Genomic DNA, 12,648 nt, shown 5'->3' with positions numbered 1-12,648 from the left:
ACTTCTGGCCTGGCTGATTACCCGATTTGGTTACTGAACTCTGGCCTGGCTGACTACTTGATCTGGTTACTGGACTCTGGCTATGCTTTGAATACGCTTACTCTATTTACCTTTTTATTTTTTTATTAATAAACAAGTGTGATTTAATTGTACTTCTGTCTCGGTCTGATTCATGGTTTCTAACAATATTGCCAGGAATACATTACAACCGCAAGCACTTTTAAATGCTTTTTTTCCTTTAGAAATGTAATTTTGCTGCGGCATGGTTATACACATCATGCGCCACTTTACAGACTCCCCCCCGGCAGGATATCTAAAGGAATTTTTCATTTTTATTGTTTTACTTTAAGCATTATTTAAATCACTGCTCCTGAAAAAACTTTTTTTTTTTTTTTTATTGATACATGGTCCCAGGGCAGCACCCAGACCCCCATGCCCCTTTTATTGCCAATTGTTTGCATATAAGCCTTCAAAATGAGCACTTGATTTTTCCTGTTCAGCTCCCATAGACTTCAATGGGGTTCGCGATTGGCACTTGCAGATCCGTGGAATCGCAGATTAGCAGTGATTCCGAATTTACAAAGGCACGTTTTCCGCTGATAGAATCAAGCGTTCGCCCACTTGATCTCTTAATTGACTTAATTGGGTGCTATTTTTATGCACCGTGTGATCGCATATCTGCGCTATAGTAAATTACCCCCTATGTATCTTTTTCATAATTCAGAAGCAGAAAGAGAGTATGGGGCTGGTTTTACGGCATGCTCACTGTCAGTGGCGTAACTAGAACCTTCAGGGCCCCGATGCAAGAAACCATGAAGGGCCCCCCTGAACCCCAGCCAGGGCCCTTCTCTCCGAGTCCGGCGGTGGAACTCCAGGGCGTGGTCACAGGTATGGCCTTTGTGAGCCCTGTAGTTCCACCACTGGTATCAGTATTTTTTTTTATTATTTTATTATTTTATTTTTAGGTGCCCCATTGGGGGACTGTCCCTAGGCAGGATGGGGTCCCCGTCCCCAGAAGAGATGAGGTCCTTTTCTCCAGGGCAGATGATGTTACTGCCCCCAGGTGAGAAGGGGTCCATGTCCCCAGGGGAGGTGGGGGTCCCTGTCCCCACGTGAGAAGGGGTCCCTGTCCCCAGGGGGAGATGGAGGGGGTATGTAATGGTGTGTGGGGTCCTCTCACTCACCATGACCAAGCTGTAGGCCGCGCACTCATCCATGTTGGCCTGGGCTCCATCCAGTGTGCTGGACGGGCGATCAGCATATCTCCCAGAAAGACCTTTCATCATCTGTGTATGACGGGGGAGGAGGAGGATTTGGCAGACAAGCCTGCAGTGTCCTCCGGGGCGCCGGCTCTCATAGGGCTGCACTGCATCTGTGTGCTTAAAGTTTGTTTACCCGAGAGAAGTATGCAGTGCGGAGTGGGCCGGACTCGGGGGGGGGGGCGGGACTCTGGCTGAGGAGCCGGCCGAGGACACAGGTCATTCGCGGAATGCACAACTAAAGAGCAGCCAGTGCGATAGTCAAGCATGGAGCTCTGCTAGTCACCCTCCACCTCCAGCCACCCGTGTGCATGGTGCACTGGTACCCCTAGCTGCCTATGCTGCTGCCAGCCATATGTAGAGGGGGCTGTATGGGCCCCCTGCATCACAGGGCCCGGTTGCGGTCACAAACTGCTGCACCCCCTATAGTTACGCCCCTGCTCACTGTGATAGCCAATAGATGGTTCTCCCAGCTTCTAATCATTACACCTCAGAAGAAGGCCCACCTTCATGATGTCATATATATGTGTTACGCCAGGGTCAGTGGATTAAGGCGGTCAACTCTAACTTTTCATCAAAATAATACCTGCTTATTTTGCCATGAAGGTACTTATTCAGACACTTCCTGTTGTTTCCTGTTGTCTCCCGCGTTGTCCCTCTATGATGCGGTCTTACAATGGAGACTAACACCTCAAACTCCCCTGAGCCTGCTCGCTGTCTGCCGATCAGTCTAGTACTTACCCCATCTAGATGTCATTGGACATCAGCAGCGGGCATCAGCATCAAGCAGCGGCTCCTATATTCTTTCCTACATCACGGTGGCTGTGCGTCTCCTCCCCTCCTCCTAGGCATCCAATAGAATCGCCTGTTCTTTCAGCCAATCAGTAGACCCGCTTCCTGGTTGGCCAGGAGGAGGATCAGTGTTACAATAGTGAATATTCTTTCGCTATTGTAACACACCTGGGTGGGTTCGGTTCACATTTTCTGCTCCCCAAGCCCATCCTATTTTAAAGCCTGTTAGAGCCTCTGGCTCTAATCAGGTTCTTCAAAAAACACCAAACCCCCATTGGAATCCATGCATCCTATATCCTGAAAGGGGCCCAGACACATGGATGGGGGGGCCGCGCCCATGCGCCCTTAATGGATCACATTGTTTCAGGGCCACACGGAACACAGCGCATGCCTAATAAGGGGGTCCTGCATGACCCCAAAATGTTATAATTAACTTCTCTGATGTAATCACTTTAATACATTTTTGAATGCTATTCTTAAAGTGGTTATAAAGGCAGAAGGTTTTTTATCTTATACATTCTATGCATTAAGATAAAAAACTTTCTGTGTGTAGCAGCCCCTCTCAGCCTCCCTAATACCTGAGCCCCACCTAGATCGTTGCACAAGAACTTTGGCTATCTGAGACTCTCCCTCCTGATTGGTGCCCACTGCTGTCAATGAAACTCAGTGAGCCAATAAGGAGGGAGAGAGGGCAGGGCCAATCCGCGGCTCTGTGTCTAAATGGACACCCAGAGCAGTGGCTCAGGTGCCCCCATAGCAAGCTGCTCTTGGCCAGGAGCGCCGACGAGAGACTTAAAAAGAGGTGGATCTAGATTTCTCTGTGAAAAAACATTACACAGACCAGGTACGTATAACATGCTTGTTATTTTTAAACTAAAAAAACAAGACTTTAATATCAGTTTAAGCTCCATAGTGTGCTGGTGTTTTGTCACAAATGGCTACCCATCCAATTTGGCTACCCGCTGGACTGCGTATGGGCGCGGCCGCCATATGCGTTCCAACACTGTGGCAATCTGCGCTTGCTCAGAATTTTGTGGCCAAATCCGAGTCCAGGTTCAAGCCCCACCATCCAAGTAGACATAGAGTTAGATTATAATTAAGCCAAGCGAAGCGAGGCCGTGCCCAAAGTGTGGTGAGCAAAGCGAGCCCACGAGGGGCCCTGTGGCAAAGCAGTCTTACAACAGTGTTGCAATGTATATGGTGACGTCGCGCATGTGCAGTCCAGCGGGTAGCAAAATGTGATAGGTAGCCATATGTGGCAAAACATTGGCAATATAGGCTGTGAGCTGCAAGAACCAGGAAAACCACCAGGTTCCCATGATATAAGGACAGAAGATGGTGGGGCAGAATGGTATCTGTAGCAGAACATTGCATTTATTCACTGGATTGTAAGTATGTTATAAATATATTTTCATTTTTATTTCTATAGAATTTTTTGCTCTGGTCACTCAAAGTGCTTAGGAGGTAAGGCAGCCATCTTTGGTGCATGCGATAATTCACACAATTCACCTACCAGCATGTCTTTGGAGTGTGGGAGAAAACAAGAGTTCCTAGAAGTAATCCACATCAAGGATAGGGGACTCAAAAACTCCATGTAGAGTATTCTGGCTGAGATTCAAACCAAGGACCCTCATGATCTAAGGCAGAAGTGCTAACCACTAAGCCATTGCACTGCCCCATTACAGCACTGTAGGGGTCAGCCCCTAGGATTACTGAACTATATTGCACTGTGTTCCATCTATAATATATACAGCCTGCTATTTCCAGTTTAGCCACAAGATGTCACTGTTGCTGCCGACCCTTCAGAGGAGAGGAAACAGGAAGTGGCAGTGAGAGAGAACTGTGAGGTGTGTGTGGGCAGCTGAGGAATTCCTGTGCGGAGCTGAGGAAAAGTCAAGTCTGCCCTGAGGAGAGGGAGACTTTGTGTGGATAAAGAGTCGCAGTATCCAGCTAAAGATCGGGCACCTCGGGCAGAGAGAGAGAGCTGTGGTGATTTTGGGCCGCATCTGTGTTCATCCATCCGTCCCAGACGGGCAAGCTGCAGCACTAGGAACTGGACTTCACCTGCCTCATGAAGGAGGCCAAGACAAGGGACCCTCCAGCTGTCTAACAAACTGTGAGTGAGCACCGGTGCTGGATTGTGATAGGGAATAGTACAGTCCCTACTGAGATAGTACGTTGTAGAAACGTGTCCCGATAAGCGGGAATCAGGCAGGACATATTAGAAGAGGGTAGCCTGTATCACTGTACATGTGTTGGCGGGAAAGCCATTTTGTGTACCACATTCCAGTTAGCCTTACTGTAAACTACTGTGAATTGTTAATACTGTTATCCTCCTCCTCCGGCCATTATATCTTACTGTTTAATAAAGCCGGTTTTTGTTTCAGCCTCCTTGTCTGCTGTCCCGTACTTGAAACCTGCATTGCGGTCTCCTATACCTCTGACCGCTACAAGTGGCGCTGCGAGCAGGGTACGGTTACAGAGATGGAGGCGGCTGAAGGCAACGTACCTGATGTTGATGTGAATGCCTTAGGTAATGGTGGAACCCCTACAAGGACCCTCCCTATGGGCATGCTTTTTAACTTGTTGCCAAAATTTGATGGCCAGAACATGTCACTGTCAGACTGGGTGACGAGATTACAGAGCGTTGCTAGAATTTACAATGTCAGCCCAGAGCTACAGGTGGAAATTGCTTTGGCTGCCCTGGAGGGTGAAGCGCGGAAAACTGTTTGCTTACAACCGGAAGCTACGCGCAGTACCTTGAAAGAGATTGTGCGCTTTCTAGAAGAAATATACGGTGAAACAGCTAGTGCGGGCCACCTCCGGGCAAAGTTCTTCTACCGGGTACAGCAGGAAAATGAAGGGGTCTCACAATATGCAACGGCTCTACAGGAAGTACTGGCTGAGATACAGAAAAAAGAGGCAGACGGGATAACCGCCATGGGATCCGCAGACCGGATACTGAGGGAACAATTGATCCTGGGACTCTACAGCTCTCACCTGAGACAAGCCCTACGGGAACGAGTCAGAGTGGACCCTACACTGAATTTTCGGCAAATATTGGCTGAGGCCGTAGAGCGAAGTAAAGAAGAAATTTATGCCTCTGGAGTGATACGGACCCAGACCGCCTCCCTCGGGGTTGCGAAGAATGAAGAGGTCCTGGTTAGAGTGGTGCAGGACCTACAAAGCTCCCTGGGTCTCATGCATGAGAAGTTGACGCAAATAGAGAGACGGATGGATTTGAGCTACCCCCCTGAGGTTGCATATCTGGGGCAACAACAACCTTATCAGACTGCCTCGATGGTTCCTGCACCAGAGCATCCTTACCCACGTATTCCCACCTACTGAGTCCCTCAATATCCTCCAGTGAGCTCGGCCAGTCCAGGCCTACGGGCGCCTCCCGCACACAGACAGAGAGAACAACGCAGAGAGGCTCAGTGCTGGCGGTGTGGAGAAAAAGGACACTTCGCTAGAGAATGCCGGAGGGACCTGCCTAGACGCCCAGAGCTGGCGTTAAACTTCAGGCCCCCGCAGTAATGAGGCACACTGCGGGGGAAGTAGAGTGTCAGGCCACTCAGCACAGCTCCGAACACCTGGTTGCAGGATGTCCCACCATAAGAGCCGAGTTTGAAGGCATTCCAGTCAACTGTTTAGTGGACACCGGATCACAGGTAACGACCATGCCTCAGTCATATTTCAACCGTTACTTTCAAGCACTGGCCAAGCCAGAACAGGGGACATTGATCCGGGTCACAGCAGCTAACCAGCAACAAATCCCTGTCACAGGTGTCGTATGGATGAATGTACGTCTGTGTGGACAGGAAGTTGGAAAAAAAGGTATCCTGCTGGTCCCTGAAACCTTCAAAGAAGATGTACCGGTGATAATGGGCATGAATATCCTGCGAGAGTTGGATCAAATTATGTTCACTAAAAGGGGGCCGGGCTATTGGAAGAATGCCACTCCACACAAACCAACGCAAAAGGCATTTCAACGGTTAATCCGGTTTTGTGGGACACAGAAGAGTGTCCCAGTACATCAGTCTGTAGGAAATATTCGAGTGCCGGGAAGGGCTACCCTTACCCTCCCTCCTGATCGGGAGACTATACTGACTTTGCCCGTGGGAACCTCCCGCAACCTTGAAGGTATGGAGGTGATCATTGAGCCTGCAGGCCTGGGAGAGTTAGGTCAGGATGTCCTAGTGGCCCGGACACTGGCAGTAGTCCAAAATGGACGAGTACCCATAAGAGCTGTAAACGTTGGACAACGGGAAGTCTCTCTGGTGCCAGGAGTGGAACTGGCTCGCGTGTACCTACATCGGGGAGAAGTGCTGAGTCAGGGAGAAGTGACTCTAGCTCCGATAGGCAATTCTGCTTGGACCTTGGCAGTTACTGCAAAGCCTGCAGAGGCACCGACCCCAGAATGGAATGGGACAGTCATCTTGGAACAAATGGAGATAGATGTGAAAGCTCTAAGTCCGGATCATTTACGAGCAGTTGAAACCATGCTGTGGGAGAATCAAGCTGCGTTTGCCCGCAATGCCAATGACTTTGGTTGCACAGATGCTATCACCCATGAGATACCGACGGGGGACACTTCCCCAAGCCGAGAGAGATATCGACAGATTCCACCCAAGTTGTATCAAGAGGTGAAGACATTGCTGAAACAGATGATCGATTCAGGAGTGGTTCGGGGTAGTCAAAGTCCCTGGGCAGCCCCAGTGGTGCTTGTCAAGAAGAAGGATGGCACCATTCGATTTTGTGTGGATTACCGGAGATTGAATGCGTGCACAGTGCGGGACTCATATCCTCTGCCTCGCATCGAAGAGTCCCTAACAGCCCTAGGGCGGGCTAAATACTTCTCCACCTTGGATTTAGCAAGTGGATACTGGCAGGTACCGGTGGCTGAACAAGACAAGGAAAAGACAGCATTCATACTTCCCATGGGTCTGTTTGAATTTAATAGGATGCCATTTGGGCTGTCTAATGCCCCAGGAACCTTTCAGAGGCTGATGGAAAAATGTCTGGGAGATCTAAATTTTGAAGCTACCCTGATATACTTGGATGATATTATAGTGTACTCTGCTACTTTTGAAGAACACTTGGCCCGATTAGGACAGGTACTTGAGCGACTGCGGGCCCATGGCCTGAAGATAAAGCCAAAGAAGTGTCATCTCTTCAAGAAGGAGATCGAGTACTTAGGCCATACGGTGTCCAAAGACGGGGTGCTGCCATCCCAAAATAAAGTGGCTGCCATTCAACAATGGCCGGAGCCTAGAACGCTGCGTGAGTTGAAGGCCTTCCTTGGTCTGACTGGTTACTACCGGCGGTTCATCAAAGACTATGCAAAGATAGCGGGCCCTCTGAATGAGATTTTGAGAGGAACTGCTGGGCAATCCAAGAGTCAAAGTGTTCCCTGGGGACAGAAGCAAGAGGAGGCCTTCCTGACCTTGAAAGAGGCTCTGACATCGGCCCCCATCTTGGCTTATGCTGATTTTGACAAACCATTCTTCTTATCTACTGACGGTAGTCTCTACGGACTCGGGGCAGTGTTGTCACAGATGCAGGACGGACACGAAAGAGTGATTGCCTATGCCAGTAGGTCCCTGCGGGATACGGAGCGAAACCCTCATAACTATAGTTCCTTCCGGCTAGAGCTCCTTGCCCTGGTGTGGGCCATGACAGAGAAGTTTGCCGGTTACCTTACAGGGGCTAAAATCTTTGTACGGACTGATAACAATCCCCTGGCCCATCTGGATACTGCTAGACTGGGAGCCCTGGAGCAACGTTGGGCAGCTCGCCTTGCAAAGTATGACTTCTCAATTCGCTATCGCTCTGCTACAGAGAATACCAATGCTGATGGTCTGTCGAGGGTTACTTTTGAAACTCCATTGGGAGAGCTTGATGAACAAAAGGAAGAGGATGAAATTCCAGACTTCCGCAAGTTTACACCTCCAGCAGTCGCAGCACAGACAAGCGGGGAGGCCCGGTCCCTGCCTAAGGCATTAGCAAGAACTAATGAGGAATGGGGGCGAATACAAGATGAAGACATTGGACTGCGACAGATAAAAGGTTGGGTGGCTCGGCAAAGAAAACCAGACAGAGAGGAAAGGGCTGATCTTGATGCTGAGATGAAGTCAATTCTACATCAATGGGACAGACTAGAGGTTCATGGAGCTGTTCTATACCGCAAGTGGCAGCAGCCTGCCGATCTGGAGGCAAGATGGCAGGTTGTCATACCAAGGAGTCTGGCACTAGAGATAGCCAGGGAAGCTCATGAATTTGGAGCTCATTTCGGGCCAGTCAAAACTTACCAGTGGCTGCAGCGTTATGTGTATTGTCCACGACTGGAGGTCGTAGTTGAAGAAGTCTGCCGACAGTGTAGAGTGTGTGAGCTTACTAAAAGCACAGAGCAGAGGGCACCCATACAGCCCATACAGACCAAGGAACCGCTGGAGGTATTGCTGATAGATTATCTCCTCGTGGGACAGTCAGCCAGAGGCCCACAATACTGCCTGGTCATGATTGACCACTTCTCCAAGTTTGCAGTGGTCACTCCAACTCGGGACCAGACGGCTGAGTCTGCAGCTCGGGCCATCTGTCAAGATTTCATCCGGGTCTATGGATGCCCGAAACGGATTCACTCAGATCAAGGAGCATGCTTTCAAGGGAAAGTGATGGAGGAGTTACACCGACTGTATGGCATTGGAAAATCCAGGACAACTCCATATCATCCCCAAGGGAATGGGGCCTGTGAGCGCTTTAATCGGACTCTGCTTCAGATGCTGAGGACCTTAGAGGAGGACAAAAAGACACACTGGCCAGACTATCTGCCTGAATTAGTCTGGGCCTACAATAATCGTGTCCACACTACCACCGGCTATACCCCATACATGCTACTGTTCGGTAGAGCCGGACGAGAAATTGTCGAATTGAATTTGGAACAGCCAGAAGATGTGATAGAGCGATCAACCACCTCATGGGTGAAAGAACACCGCAAGCGACTCCAGACCATCTGCCGGTTAGTAGGCCAGAGATTGCAAGAAAAGACTTATACTGACCGTCCTCCCATCCAAGAGATTCCGTTGCAACCTGGAGACCGGGTGCTGGTTCGAGAGAAACGGCCCAGAGGCAAGTTGAGTGAGCGTTGGGAGGTACAGCCGTACAAAGTGATCAAGAGAGTGTATCCCAATGGTCCAGTTTACGAAGTTCGTGTTGAGAATGGGGAGTCGGCTTCAAGGGTTCTACATAGGAATATGCTACGGCCATGTCGGTCAGAAGATCGGATACCTGCACAGAGGACACCACTCCCTGCCCCTTCCTCAGAATTTGTCATTTCCGATGGGAATAATATTGAAGACTGGTGGATTGTTCCTGACTCTGCACGTGATGAAGCCCCTGTTATAGAACCAGTACCAGCTCCAAGGGAGGAAGGACAAGTCCTAACAGAAAGACAAGACCTCCGGAGATCTAGTAGGTCTACTGCAGGGGTTCCACCAAACAGGTACAATGCTGATCAGTTTATTTGGTCTAACTGTATGTACTATGAACAATGTTGTGCTGCCGTTAAAGATTGATTTAACCTTTTTCTTCCCCATGGACTATATAGCAAGGCCGAGGACGGCCACCTTTAAGCGGGGAGGCATGTAGGGGTCAGCCCCTAGGATTACTGAACTATATTGCACTGTGTTCCATCTATAATATATACAGCCTGCTATTTCCAGTTTAGCCACAAGATGTCACTGTTGCTGCCGACCCTTCAGAGGAGAGGAAACAGGAAGTGGCAGTGAGAGAGAACTGTGAGGTGTGTGTGGGCAGCTGAGGAATTCCTGTGCGGAGCTGAGGAAAAGTCAAGTCTGCCCTGAGGAGAGGGAGACTTTGTGTGGATAAAGAGTCGCAGTATCCAGCTAAAGATCGGGCACCTCGGGCAGAGAGAGAGAGCTGTGGTGATTTTGGGCCGCATCTGTGTTCATCCATCCGTCCCAGACGGGCAAGCTGCAGCACTAGGAACTGGACTTCACCTGCCTCATGAAGGAGGCCAAGACAAGGGACCCTCCAGCTGTCTAACAAACTGTGAGTGAGCACCGGTGCTGGATTGTGATAGGGAATAGTACAGTCCCTACTGAGATAGTACGTTGTAGAAACGTGTCCCGATAAGCGGGAATCAGGCAGGACATATTAGAAGAGGGTAGCCTGTATCACTGTGCATGTGTTGGCGGGAAAGCCATTTTGTGTACCACATTCCAGTTAGCCTTACTGTAAACTACTGTGAATTGTTAATACTGTTATCCTCCTCCTCCGGCCATTATATCTTACTGTTTAATAAAGCCGGTTTTTGTTTCAGCCTCCTTGTCTGCTGTCCCGTACTTGAAACCTGCATTGCGGTCTCCTATACCTCTGACCGCTACAGCACATTAAGTGGTTCTGAAGCCAAGACTTCTTTTTACCTTAAAGTGGTTGGAAACCTCAGATTAAAGTGTGTGCTTTCTCTATCTAGGAAACAAAGTCCTCTGTTCCTCTGTTATCAGGATCAATCAATTGGGACAAGTTTTCCTGCCACCAAGAAAAAAAAATGGAGACAGAGGAGGGTACAGCCCATGATGGACAGCCTCAACTTTGTTCCAGTGCCCTTCCCCCCAAGGGGTGTGCCCCTTTCCTCCAATCAGCTCTCAGAGTTTTCCTCACTGAAGTAACTAAAGAAAAATGTAACCTTTACGACCACTTTAACAACTACATCATGCAGCACACTCCCAGTTTTGCCCGCCCCCCCCCGCAACCTACCTCTAATGTTCTGGTGGCGGTGATCAAGGGATCGGACCCACGTCAGCTAATTTCTGATTTCTACAGTATGCTCCATACCCCATCGGCTACTGAACTAGCATATAACCTTAAGCCAAGATGGGAAAGGGATGTGGGTCCACTGGAGGATGAGGAGTGGAACGAGGCGCTTGATGCCTGCAAGACAGTTTCCCCTAAGCTGTCTGATAGGTTATCACAATTATACATCTTACACCGAGCGTATCTTACCCCTCTTATAGTCACCTAATTTAGGCCTGAAACCACTGCAATATGTACAATTTGCACGCAAGAAACAGGTAAATTTTTCCATTTGCTCTGGAAGTGTCCCATGCTCCAGGGTCTCTGGAAACAGATCATAGACTTACTCCACGACGATATGGGCTCCCATCTGTCCTTAGACCCTAAACAATGCCTATTGGGCATTTTCCCTGACGCAACCTTGATAAGTTTACCAAACTGTTTCTCCATGAGACACTCTTCTCAGCAAAGAAAATCATAGCCTAAGGCCGCGTACACACGGGCGGACTGTTCGCCCAACCTTGTTCGTCAAACAGTTTGACAAACAGTCCGCTCAAAATTAGCATGAGCGGACTTGACCACACACGATGAACGAACAGTCCGCTGAAACGACGGGACTAGAAAAACAACGTCCTATACACTGCAATGCAACCTTCGGCGTGTAAATTCTTTCTGAGCATGCGCGAGACTTAGTTTGACGAACAAGCCTACACACGAGCGGACTGTCCGCTCAAACCAAGTTTCAGCGGACAGTTTTACGGGATTTCCAAAAAACTTTGTTCGTCAGACTGTCCGCTGAAACTGTCCGCTGAAGCCCACACACGAGCGGACTGTCCGCTGAAACACTGTTCAGCGGACAAAGTTGAGCGAACAGTCCGCCCGTGTGTATGCGGCCCAACAATGGATGAGATCCACTCCCCCCAGCTTCACTGAGTGGAAAGTGGACGTAAATACTAAGTTACCGTACAAAAAACTGGTATATCTTATTAGAGGCTGTCCTGATAAGTTTAATAAAGTCTGGGATAGATGGCTTAAGTCCTCTACCACATGTACGGATCCCACATAGGGATTGCTGCTTATTATATAAATGGGTCCTGCTATCGGTGGGGAGTTTGTGCATGTTTTCAACCTGGTGCCCCTTCCTCATACAGTAGCATCTGTATGAAGTCTTCAAGATGTACCAAACCCATCTGTGTTAATATATGTAACTACTGTCTCTGTTGGAATTCTCTATTACTACTATTGCCATGTAACTTGCAATTTTATGTTTCATTTGTACAGTGTTCAATAAAAAAAAAAGCATTTAATATAAAAAAAAAAATTCTTGGGAGGGTGAAGCTCCTCTTTAATTATCAATTTTATTCTGCATCTGGCAAATACTACAGAAGTTACTATTCCCTTAAAATATTACAGAAATATCTATACAAGGTGGAGCAGTTCTCTTTGTGTTTATAATTCAAAACATTAACCCCTTTGCCTCCTGGTCCTTTAAGAGGTTTCAGATGCCGGGAGGCCGGGTGTTTTTTTTTTATCATGCGACCACCGTGATTGGCTGTCATCATATGATCGGAAAGCTTTCTGTTAGCCGCCGGTAACTGTTCCAAGACCACGCAGGATGTGTGCTCTTAGCACAGCTGTGTCTGCTAATTGGTACGCAAATATGCAGCTGCTTGGAGCCAAGGCCCACCTGCCGAGAGGCCGCATATTTGTGTACTGTCTGCACCTGGGGTATTAATAACATACAAAGCCATTTGCAACTCTGCCCTGGGCTATATCACCAATC

Source organism: Lithobates pipiens, unplaced genomic scaffold, assembly GCF_037356315.1.
Source record: "Lithobates pipiens isolate NorthernLeopardFrog02 unplaced genomic scaffold, aLitPip1_a1.2 Scaffold_22, whole genome shotgun sequence".
Taxonomy (NCBI): domain Eukaryota; kingdom Metazoa; phylum Chordata; class Amphibia; order Anura; family Ranidae; genus Lithobates; species Lithobates pipiens.
Note: the sequence above shows the minus strand (reverse complement) of the source record.